This window comes from Cibotium barometz, chromosome 18 (assembly GCF_041138505.1).
Source record: "Cibotium barometz isolate CiBa-2024 chromosome 18, ASM4113850v1, whole genome shotgun sequence".
Classification (NCBI taxonomy): domain Eukaryota; kingdom Viridiplantae; phylum Streptophyta; class Polypodiopsida; order Cyatheales; family Cibotiaceae; genus Cibotium; species Cibotium barometz.
This window is the reverse complement of record NC_141063.1, coordinates 39,597,112-39,610,584: the sequence shown is the minus strand read 5'-3', so window position 1 is coordinate 39,610,584 and position 13,473 is coordinate 39,597,112.

Here is a 13,473-nt window from a genome sequence, read left to right as displayed (position 1 = left end):
CTAGAGGAGAGAGTGATCATTCGCAAGTATCACTTCTACATTAGTGATGATCGCTCTCACATTGCACATTTTGTGCAACGTTGTTTTCATCATCATGATAGTTGGATGTGCGAGCATGGCATCACTTGCACACAGTGATGGATATGGTCAGATGGATGTGGAGCACAGTTTAAAAGTGCTCGTCAGTTTTTTGGGCTCTACAGGTGGCATTGTCATACAGGAGTGCAGGTTCTATGGAGCTTCTTCGAGACTGGGCATGGGAAGGGTGAACATGATGGTCTAGGTGCTTGTATCCAACGGGCTCTTAGGCATCACCAGCTTCGACATGATAGTGAGCGTTTTTGAGATGCTTGACAAGTGGTAGATTGGTGTACAGATCATACCACTAGTGCTGCATCCTCATTCCCTACACGTCATGGTAGGAATGTACGACGTTTTTTTTGGTGTATTGATGGGGCTGACATTGATACTAGTGGATTGGATTGTGGTACTGTTGATGACACACTCCAATTGCATAGCATCAGGAGCTCATCATACAGTGATCCTACGATATTCACTAGAAAATATGCATGTTTTTGTGAGGGTTTTCTTGATGGTGTTTTGGCACTCATGTCAAAATACAGAGTGGGCTGATGCATGGTTTGAGCAGGTTTTGACTCCCCTACAGGTACGACAGATTGAGCCATCAGCAGAGCAGCCATCCTTGCTATCGGCTAGGGACAGCATAGTACAGATTATGACTCTTTGACAGATTATCTTCAGCAGGGCGATGTTTTTTTACTATCATTGCACCAAATAGGAATGAGGAGCATGTTGACTACTACGTTCTACGATGCACTAGATCAAAGTGCACACTCACAGAGGATACGTAGGATGACTTTGGCTTCGGGTTTTAGAGGCATAGTGTAGTTGTGTATGGTAGATATTATATGCACAGGTTGCCACCCGTGCTAGAGCCATTGTTTTCTCTCAGTATGAGTGGAAGAAGGAAGCCATTATGCTCGTTCTTGTTATGAAACTTGATCTTCGTTGAGTTCACAGCAAGAAGTGAGACAGTAGTTTGTATCCCCCTATATGTTATTTTATACTACATCTCCTTTTGTACTTTTGTAGCAGTTGTGTCTCATTATTGTACTCCATGACCTTGGTATTGTAATATGACCTTTTGTTCATGCTATTGTCCAATTGTTTCCATTCTCATAGTATTTGTGCAATACCATCTTTTTTGTAAATTTCATTTTATTTTGTTCATTTTCTATATTTTGCCCCAAAAGTGAGATGATGTTCGCCCAAATCGTCATTTTTTACGTAGGGAATCTTCGCGTTTGTGAAGTAAAAAGCGACCATTTAGGCGTACCCCATCCCACATTCGATGTCCGATGGGGGTGAAACTTTGCACGTGTGTCTATGGGGATGAGATGGACACGCGTGCAAAGTTTTGCCCCCATCCCACTCCGAATGTGGGATGGGGTTTGCCCACATCGTCACTTTTTACGTAGGGAATCTTCGCGTTTGTGAAGTAAAAAGCGACGATTTAGGCGCACCCCATCCCACATTCGATGTCCCATGGGGGTGAAACTTTGCACGTGTGTCTATGGGGATGGGATGGACACGCGTGCAAAGTTTCACTCCCATACAACACCGAATGTGGGATGGGGTTCGTCCAAATCTTTGTTTTTTACGTAGGGAATCTTCGTCTTTGTGAAGTAAAAAGCGACGATTTAGGCGCACCCCATCCCACATTCGATGTCCGATGGGGGTGAAACTTTGCACGCGTGTCTATGGGGATGGGATGGACACGCATGCAAAGTTTCACCCCCATCCGACATCGAATATGGGATGGGGTTCGCCCAAATCGTCACTTTTTACATAGGGAATCCCCGCGTTTGTGAAGTAAAAAGCGACGATTTAGGCGCACCCCATCCCACATTCGATGTCCGATGGGGGTGAAACTTTGCACGCGTGTCTATGGGGATGGGATGGACACGCGTGCAAAGTTTCGCTCCCATCTGACACCGAATGTGGAATGGGGTTCGCCCACATCGTCGTTTTTTTCATAGGGAATCCCCACGTTTGTGAAGTAAAAAGCGACGATTTAGGCGCACCCCATCCCACATTCGTCGATGTGCGATGGGGGTGAAACTTTGCACACGTTTCTATGGGGATGGGATGGACATGGGTGCAAAGTTTCGCCCCCATGCGACACCGAATGTGGGTTGGGGTTCGCCCAAATCGTCGTTCTTTGCACGCATGTCTATGGGGATGGGATGGACATGCGTGCAAAGTTTCGCCCCCATCCGACACCGAATGTGGGATGGGGTTCGCCCAAGTCGACGTTTTTTACGTAGGGAATCCCCACGTTTGTGAAGTAAAAAGCGATGATTTAGGTGCACCCCATCCCACATTCGACGTCCGATGCGGGTGAAACTTTGCACGCGAGTCTATGGGGATGGGATGGACATGCGTGCAAAGTTTCGCCCCCATCCGACACCGAAGATGGGAGGGGGTTTGCCCAAATCGTCACTTTTTACGTAGGGAATCCCTGCGCTTGTGAAGTAAAAAGCGATGATTTAGGCGCACCCCATCCCACATTCCATGTCCGATGGGGGGTGAGACTTTGCACGCGTGTCTATGGGGATGGGATGGACATGCGTGCAAAATTTCACCCCCATCCGACACCGAATATGGCATGGGGTTCGTCCAAATCATCACTTTTTACGTAGGGAATCCCCGCGTTTCTGAAGTAAAAAGTGACAATTTAGGCGCACCCCATCCCACATTCGATGTTCGATGGGGTTGAAACTTTGCACGCGTGTCTGTGGGGATGGGATGGACATGCGTGCAAAGTTTCGCCCTGTGAGACTAGTGGATGTGAGCCATGCGATTAACCACCCAACCATGACCTTATATAGCCCCTGGCTGGCCCATGGCCCTTTCACACTAAGGACGCCCACTTAACTGCATGGCAGGACCCGTGTCCTCACATTACCCCCCCTTGGAAAAATGTTTTCGTCCTCGAAAACAAAGGTAGGGAATTACTTCTTAAGCGTAGAGACTTTCTCCCTAAGTGGAACCTTCTTCAGATCTTTCTATCCACTTGACTAACACCCTTGTGTTTACCAAAACCTAGGTGACAACTGAGCCACTAGTCCAGTCTTCAAATTATCTGAATGCTCTCAGACCATAAGACAACCTCTTTCTCCTCTTGCTAAAGTAACGAGATAGTGATGCTAATCTATGTACTTCTTGCAACTCTCCTGAGCTTACATTAGAATTTAGCAGTTACTAGTTGTTTATTATCAATTTTGGGTGATCAAGCCAAAATAATAACCCGACTGCTAACTGCTTGAACGATACGTATAGACCATAAAGTTTATAAATATGATTGTTTTATAAACAATCTTGCAAGTTTTGGTCGCCTAACCGTCTATAACGGCGGTGTCGTAACCGTCGTTTCCTATGGGAATAAATTGACACATCTTGGTAAGATAGTCTCCCGGACTCATAAGTGGTAATCTTACTATAACATTCATAAAGATTCGTTCTCACATACTTTGTGTAATCTCGAATGTTTACCACACAGGCCACCTTCCTCAAGGTGCTTTAGCTTCTTCTGTTAACTCTGTAGGCACTCTAGTACGTACTCTTGAACATCATGATGCAACTCTGGCCAGAACATCATGACGTAATCCTTGCCGAAAACTATCACCTTCCCAGAGCATACGTTAGTAATGCCTGGATCAACAGCGTATGGACTATCATGTGACACTCTCTTCACAAAGGTGGGCATGCCTGATGTCTCAGTCCATTGGCTCTCCTACTCGCCTCTTGTGAAGTAGTAGCCACCTTATAAGCTCATCCTACAAGAGGGTAGAGCCCTGTGGGGAGGATAACTCTGCACTTGCAACATCATGTAAATGTGAGGGATCCCTTCAAAACTTGGCTCCACACTTTCTCGTAAACTTCAAGAATCTCAGCTCTTGTAGCCATTCGATTCTTACAATGTATCTGGGTAGTATACGATTTGATACTTTTACGATCAATCACTACCTCTAACTTTAACACTTTCTCGTGAAGTTTAACTCTTAGCTCGTGAATTTTAGCTCTTTTGCTAACCTTCCAAACCAATGAAAAGAAGTGTACTGTTATACCCAAATCGTGGTGTCCCATTCCACCACTGAGTATTTAATGTCCCATACCATTAAATATTATCAACAAGGATTACGATAGATGTTAAGAGTATTTAATGTCCCATACCATTAAATATTCCCAACAGCTAACAATGATTACAACAACTGATAAGAGTATTTAATGTCCCATACCATTAAATATTCTCACAATCTTGTTAGGTATAATAGCCAACTGCTTCCCCTGTTCGATCACTGATTAGACTTCACATCATCTTGTTTACCAAAATGAGTAACCCAACTGTAAAAAATAGTGAGACAAAAATACTTATTGAATTAAATCTTCTTCTAGTAAATAAAGAAAACTCCCTATTACATAAAAGAGGCACACTGGCTATCTACAATGTATGACCCAAAAATATTCATGACTGGAATATAAAGGATGTCCTAATCCTTACTCTTAGCAGTCTCTGCCTGCTTGCCTTGCAAAAAAGGACAATCTTTCTTTGTGTGTTGATCAGACATACACACAAAGCACAAATTATTCTTCTTGGCACGTTCAAATTCGGCATAAGAGAGAGGCCCTCTTCGAGCATCTCGTGCTTATTTAGGCATCTTGGCCTCGTGCTTATGTGGCGAGGTTCTTCGCTTATTTTCGTTGAAACACTATGGAGAACGACTCCGCCAGGTGCTCTTTGCAATAGATGGTGTGCCCTGTTTATCTTGATCATCATCAAAATTTTGAGCGTGCTTAACCGCCTCTTCAAAATTCTTGGGGTCTTGTGTCCTCACGTGGAGACTATATTCTGCATCAAGGCTGCGTATAAAACCTCTCATCTTATGAAAGTCGTCCAGATTGTCCAACTTGAGAATAATCTCTCTATACGAAGAGATGTACTGTGTGAGAGACATGTCAGTCATACTGTAATGAGCCCACGCCTTCCAATTCTTTGCATGTTCATTGTCTGGCAAGATTTCTTTGAAAAAAACCTCCTGAAACTCATTCCATGTCTTGGGACGAGCAATGAGTGAAAAAGCCATCCACCACTTATAGGCCTTGCCTTTAAGTGATAGACTTGTTTTTGTAGCCCTGGCATGGTATGGGGTACCTCGTAGGCGATGAATATCTCCCCACTTAAATAAAAAGGTGTTCACTGCGTCCTTGTTGCGGTCTCGTTCCTCACCTTTGTACTCCGAAATTGTCACGTTCTTCAGGTGAAGAGCCGTATATTCTACTACCACCGGAGTAACTGTTGGCCTTGCCATGACAGTTGCATGCATGTGCTGTATCTTGAACCTGCTTGTCCATGAAAGCCCGAATAAGGTTCGTCAGTGCTGTAATATTCTGGTTCATCGTAGTGAAGTTTTTCTCGAGTGCCGCTTGATGCATTTCCTGAGCCATAAAAGCTTGTTCATGCTTGTACTGCGTGTCATCTAAACTATCATCCATATAAGTGTCATCATTGCCGAGCGCGGCTCCAAATGGTACATTAATGTCATCGATCACCGGTGCCTCCGTGGTGAACACAAGGGATGGTTGACAAGTGTTAGCCATAGGTGATCAGTTGCGTGCTCAAATTTGCTTGTGTGTTGGGGCTGGAACGTACACCTCTCGTAGAACTGCTTGCTTTTATGCTGGCTAGACGACATAAAATCCCTTGGTGAAGTTTTCCACTTGTGCACTCAAGCAACGCTGTGCTTGCTGAAATATACAACCTTGCTTGTATGTTTGGGTTGTGGAAAATAATGACTTTTGGCTTCCCTTATATAGGGACTTTGAGAAAAAGCAGTATGCTTTATTGAAGCTTAAAAAGCTCTTAGCTTTTCAAGTGTGCTTTTTTGGTCCTTGTGAAACTTGCTTTTAGCTACAAAAAAACAAGATAAATCAGACAAAACGTATGAAAGGAACTATTACCTGTACGCATGGAGGTAAAATGCGCGTTGGAGACCGTTGGCCCACGGCCGTGTACGCAGCTACACATGCTTTGTGCTCATGGAGCTTGGCTACGGCACATGTGTGTTGCTGCACTTCGTCTTGTGATGCATGGGAACAAGGAAAGAAATAAAGCTTAAAAGCTTTAAGCTTTAAAAATAAAGCTTAAAAAAAAACTCAACAGCAGCGATGGCGGCAACACGAGAGGGAAGAAGCGCTCGATCCGGCCTGGGCGGTCGTTTTCTAGACGAACTGCATAAACGAAAACCGTAGCAACTGTTGTGGCACTCCTATTTGGTGCCAGTCTGCAGCGTTTCCGTGAACATCCATCTCCTCCCTCCATGGCCACAAGCTGGGTTTCCCGCACGGCACTCAGTGCTAGAAGAAAGCACTAGAGTGCTTGAAAAAAGCTATGAGACCTCTCATGCGCAGAGAAGATGGCATGAGCATTAGCGTACGTGAGTCCCTCCCCTTCGTGAGAGACATTCTTGCTTTGATACCAATGTGAGAATACTGGATGTGAGCCATGCGATTAACCACCCAACCATGTCCTTATATAGCCCCTGGCTGGCCTATGGCCCTTTCACACTAAGGACGCCCACTTAATTGCATGGCACGACCCGTGTCCTCACACGCCCCCATCCGACACCGAATGTGGGATGGGGTTCGTCCAAATCATCGTTTTTTACGTAGGGAATCTTCGCGTTTGTGAAGTAAAAAGCAACGATTTAGGCGCACCCCATCCCACATTCAAGGTCGGATGGGGGTGAAACTTTGCACGCATGTCTATAAGGATGGGATGGACACACGTGCAAAGTTTCGCCCCAATCCGACACCAAATATGGGATGGGGTTTGCCCAAATCGTCACTTTTTACGTAGGGAACCCCCGCGTTTGTGAAGTAAAAAGCGACGATTTAGGCGCACCCCATCCCACATTCGATGTCCGATGGGGGTGAAACTTTGCACGCGTGTCTATGGGGATGGGATGGGATGGACACGTGTGCAAAGTTTTGCCCCCATCTGACACCGAATGTGGGATGGGGTTCGCCCACATCGCGGTTTCTTACATAGGGAATCCCCGCGTTTGTGAAGTAAAAAGCGACGATTTAGGCACACCCCATCCCACGTTCGATGTCCGATGGGGGTGAAACTTTGCACGCCTGTCTCTATGGGGATGGGATGGAGAGGCGTGCAAAGTTTCGCCCCCATCCGACACCGAATGTGGGATGGGTTTTGCCCAAATTGTCGTTTTTTATGTAGGGAATCTTCGCGTTTGTGAAGTAAAAAGCGACGATTTAGGCACACCCCATCCCACATTCAATGTCCGATGGGGGTGAAACTTTGCACGCGTGTCTATGGGGATGGGATGGACACGCATGCAACGTTTCGCCCCCATCTAACACCGAATGTGGGATGGGGTTCGCCCAAATCATTGTTTTTTACGTAGGGAATCCCCGCGTTTGTGAAGTAAAAAGCGACGATTTAGGCGCACGCCATCCCACATTCGATGTCTGATGGGGGTGAAACTTTTCACGCGTGTCTATGGGGATGGTATGGACATGCATGAAAAGTTTCACCCCCATCCGACACCGAATGTGGGATGGGGTTTGCCCAAAGCGTCGTTTTTTACATAGGGAATCCCCGCGTTTGTGAAGTAAAAAGCGACGATTTAGGCGCACCCCATCCCACATTCGATGTCCGATGGGGGTGAAACTTTTCACGCGTGTCTATGGGGATAGGATGGGCATGCGTGCAAAGTTTTTCCCCCATCCGACACCGAATGTGGGATGGGGTTCGCCCAAATCGTCATTTTTTACGTAGGGAATCCCTGCGTTTGTGAAGTAAAAAGCGACAATTTAGGTGCACCCTATCCCACATTCGGGGGTGAAACTTTGCACGCAAGTTTATGGGGATGGGTTGGACACACGTGCAAAGTTTTATCCCCATCTGACATCGAATGTGGGATAGGGTTCGCCCAAATCGTCACTTTTTACGTAGGGGATTCAATCCCCGCATTTGTGAAGTAAAAAGCGTTGATTTAGGCGCACCCCATCCCACATTCGATGTCCGATGGGGGTGAAACTTTGCAGGTGTATTTATGGGAATAGTATGGACATGTATTCAAAGTTTTGCCCCCATCTGACACTGAATGGTCGAGACAAACTCTTACCCTCGCGTATTTTAACTACATGCACGTGGTGGAAAAAACGCCAGGGTAAGACCCTGTCTCGACCATACATTGTCAAAATGGGATTAAACTTGGCATGCGTGTGGATCCTATCACCATTGAGGCTCGTGTCAAGTTTCATGTCCATCGGACACGGTATGGTTGTGACAAGCTCTTACCCTGGCGTATTTTAACTACGTGCACGTGGTGGAAAAAACGCCAGGGTAAGGCCCTGTCTCGACCATACATTGTCAAAATGGGATGATACTTGGCATGCATGTGGATCCTATCACCATTGAGGCTTGTGTCAAGTTTCATCCCCATCCGACACCGAATGGTCGAGACAAACTCTTACCGTGGTGATTTTAACTATGTGCACGTGGTGGAAAAAATGCCAGGGTAAGGCCCCGTCTCAACCATACGGTGTCAAAATGGGATGAAACTTGGCATGCATGTGGATCCTATCACCATGGAGGCTCTTGTCCAGTTTCATCCCCATCTGACATTGTATGGTCGATACGAGGCCTTACCCTGGCGTTTTTTTACTACGTTCACGTGGTGCAAAAAACGCCAGGGTAAGGCCCCGTCTTGACCATACGATGTCAAAATGGGACACTGAGAGAGAGAGAGAGAGAGAGAGAGAGAGAGAGAGAGAGAGAGAGAGAGAGAGAGAGAGAGAGAGAGAGAGCATGCACATGATAGTAGCCATAACCATAATGAACATAACCATAAAATGACCATAATATTAGCATAACAAGTCCATTGGCATCACATTAATGAACATACAATAAATACCATTAAAATGACCATAACATTAGCACAACAAGATCATAAGCATCACCATAATGAACGCACAAACAACATCTACATAGATCATAAACATGCGACACATATGGATCTCAAACAAAATATAAATCACCAAAACTTAAACCATTACAATAACCATAGCCATAATCATAATGACCATAACCAAATCAAGACCATAATATAAGTATAACAAGACCATTGGCATCACCATAATGAACACACAAATAAACACTATTAAAATGACCATAACATTAGAAAAACAAGACCATAAGCATCACCATAATGAACACACAAACAACATCTACATAGATCATAAACATGCGATACATAGGGATGTGAAACAAAACATAAATGTGATACAAGGATGTGATCTCCAACATAAATATAAATGTGATACAAAAATCCATATGAAATCATCTAATCAGAATCAGAATCAGAATCAGAATCAGAATCTAGCTCATAGTAAGGTCCCCTCTGGGTCCTAGATAACCCTCTCCGCAATAGTGCGCTGGGTAGGTGCTGCTGGATCCTGAGAAGAAGCCCCAAAAAGCTGATGTGCTGTTGTCTCCTCCTTTGCTACAAAGCGTCTCTGTGCCTGGTGTGACGACTCCCCCTGCTCACTGACAGGTCTCCCAAATCTCTCCAAATTTCTGACCCTAGCGTAAGCCAGCTCCTGATCTGCCAAAGTGCTCCTAGCACGCTGCCCCATCTCCCAAATCCGAGACTCCATATACATGCGTTGTCTAAACTGCTCTCTAGTATCTGCCTCTGTACCTCGGATCACCTCCTTAAGTGCTGGATCTGCAAAATATATGTCAGAGGACATCGACCCAGTCTGGTGATGCCTAATGGACTCGTCAATGATACTATCCCATGTAGCTCTAGTATCGTCAGATATACGCTCGTACTGTGCTCTATTTGTAGGGGGTATATGTCAAAGAAAAGCCTCTATCTGCTGCTCTGAATACCCCTCCTCGATCAAGGAATCTCTCACTGCCTGTATATCACTGTGAGGACACGGGTCCTAGGGCAAGGCCCGGCCATGTATGCTAGGTGGGCGTCCTAATGTGAAAGGGCCAGGGGCTATAAAAGGACAAGGTTGGGTGGTTACTAGCATGGCTCACATCTATGGGTCTTACATTGGTATCAGAGCGTAGGGAAGGCTCTCCCAGGAGGGAAGGAGCACGCTACGCTAGAAGCAGGGCTTCACCGAAAGAGCACACTACGCTGGAAGCAGGATGTCATCGTCACTATCTTTTTCATTAGCACATACCGATCAAGCACCCTTGTTACATGGCTCACATCTATGGGTCTTACAATATCGTAGCTGATGCTCTTAGCTAGATGCCTCAAGTCAATTCACTTGCTTTCACGGAAATAAAGAGTGAATTCTTGGAGTCATTACGCGGTAAGTGTGCACACGATCAGTCATATGACAAAGTGTGGAGTGCAATATCAAGAAGGGATCCCTTACACTCTAGTATGTCTGCAAGTGCAGAGCATAACTCCCCACAGGACTCTACCCTCTCGAAGGATGAGCTTATGCGATGGAAGAATTTTTCCATCAAGGATGGTTACCTACTCCACAAGGGGAGAGTTTGTGTACCATCGGACTCAGACACCAGGCGCCATATTTTATTTGAGTGTCACGATAGTCCAAGCGCGGGTCACCCAGGCATCAGAAAGGCCTATGCTCTCGTTAGGCGACAGTTTTATTGGCCAGGGTTGCACAATGATGTTCAAGAGTACGTACTAAGATGCCAAAAATGTCAAGTCAACAAGGCAGAGCGCCTCAGGGCAGGTGGCTTGTTGCAACCATTGGAGATCCCACAAGGCAAGTGGGAAAGTATCTCTATGGATTTCATAGTGGGGTTACCCAAAACCAGTCGTGGCCACGATGCTATTTGCGGACTGCGACTGCTCCCCGCCGGACCAAGGGCCTTAGTGGGGCCAGCGATGCAGTCTCGCCCCCCACTGCACCCAGCTGCTAGGTATGCACGTGGTGCCTTCCCTGCAAATCAAGCTCATGCCATTGTCATAATCTAGAAGTGGGAATTTTGGATGTTATTAAATGTGGGAAAATTTCTAAAACTTGTTGGAAATTAACTAGTGTCTTTTTTTGTGAAAATGGCAGCTGCATTGACACACAAGGCTTGATGCAATCTTTTCCGACCTTTTTCCTGAGAAGAGGAGGAGGAGAAGGAGGAGTTCTTCACAATTCTATCTTACAGGACGAGTCACCTACCACTTACAATACATGCCAAGTGATTATACACTATCCCCTTATATTTTGCAACTTATCAATATTAAAAACCAAATCAATGGAATAAGCTATAATCATCAATGAAAGTCTATTGATATAAGCTATAATCATCACAACAAATAATACAAAGCTTAATGGTATGGTACTAATTAATTGTAGGGATAATTAATGGTGGTGAACCAATGCTATATTTTAGGTCTACTTCTAGAATGATTATGCTTTTGTTAATCTGAGTTAGCTTTACTAGATGCAACTTTACAAAGTATGTTTTTTATTGAATGTGTAGGATATTGGAGATCAGGGCCATTCAAGCAAGGAACTTCCACTTGTGGAGAAGTTAATTGGAGCCGACATTGCTTCTCAAAGGCCCATCTTTAAGGACAAAAGTGGCTTCTTGAGTTGCACTACCTCGGACATCTCTCTTGAGCTCTCTATTTAGAAATCTAAATTTATGGAAGGCACCTTACAAGTATATTGGGTTCTAAGCAGAGCAAATACTTAGTTACACATTTAAGACACTTACAATACTTTGACAATTGCTTCTTAAACCCAAATTCCTTCACTTGATGACTAGAGTGCACAATCTAGGTCTATTTCACCATGAAAAGAGCTTTCATTTCATGAATGTGATAGCACACAATGAAAGCTCCATGAAACCCTTAGAATGCATGATCATTTGGTGCTTCATCTCTCTATTTTGTTGGGCTCAAGATCCTTTAACCATAATGAGCAAGACGAAGGTAATGATAATGTCATAAAAAACCATAAGTTAAATCGTCCACCACCATGGATGTGTACACCAATTTAGATTGAGATTTTAGTAGAAGCAAAGGAAGATTGAAATAGTCACAGAGTTCTCCACCAATGAGGGTCGCTATAGTTTAAAAGTTACCTCACTAAGATAATAAAACCAAGGCAATATTTTGCCTTATTTGTGAAGCGGTTAGTTTGCTTACAACACAAAGGAAACACTTAGGCTAAGTCAATACCTCTTTTGAGCACTAGTGAAAAGTAATTATATACATAGTCATCAAGTATAAAACAAAATTTTTGTAGGTTGTTAATTTCATGTGTTGCATACCACGTATAATTAGTTAGCATGGTAGAATAATGTTTGAAGACATGTTGAAAAGGTAGTCATTACTATCAACTTCCAAGTGTATAGGACAATATGACTAGAGAAGGTTGCTTTTTTGTGGCCTGAAGTTGGTCTACTCTCAAGCAGGTTTCGGGAAAAGGTAGGTTCGACTTAGCCAAGAGCTTGTTCAAATTTGTGCAAAGCCGGCTCACACAGATCCGGTAATGCTTGGAAAACAGAGAAATGAGGTATTGGCTGCATGGATATTTGCATGGCCTTGCGTGAAATCTTACACTTAAGAGGGACACGTCAACTCTTTATTATTTTTTTAAACTCATTCATCTGGTAGCCTAGTAAGGAAATATCTGAATTTAAAAAAAAGAGAAAATTTCACTTTCTTAAAGTTGGGAGGGGGGGCGCTTGAGGGCATGTGAGCACACTGGTGCAGTTGTTGTTAGGCTTCCATTTGGGGGTATGGGGGTGGCACTTTTTTGGGACACCTATCCTCCATGGGTTGTTCATGGTGGTTGTGGCACTTGCTCTTTTCCTAGGAGTACTCCTTCCACAAATGGATTTCATGCCTCTAATTGGCCAATATTTGGAATGGGTGATACCCTCTTGGGGTATTTCGCTTTTATGCAAAAGGCTTTCATGCCTCCCCACACTCTCTGGCTAAGACTACATTTGTAGGCATAAGGCCCTTACATTTCGTTCATTCAAAAAAGTTTTGAGCAATATTAATCGTATCATTGGTAAGTATCTTCTTTATTTATGTACAAGAGAATATATATAAGTGTGCTGAGCATTATTATGGCTTCAGCTTGTAATTACATTGGCTATTTAATTGCATCTACAAGATCCGGTAATGCTTGGAAAACAGAGAAATTAAGTGATGATTAGCTACTAGCTACATGGAAAATTGAGATATTAGTGTGGCCTTGCACTTAAGAGGGACACGTCAACTCTTTATTATTTTTTAAACTCATTGAAGAGCAGGTGGTAGCCAGTTAGCAAGCAAATTTCTGAATTCAACAAAAAAATGCTTTTTTAAAGTCAGGGTGTGCGAGCCTCTTGGTGCAACCGTTAGGCTTCCATGT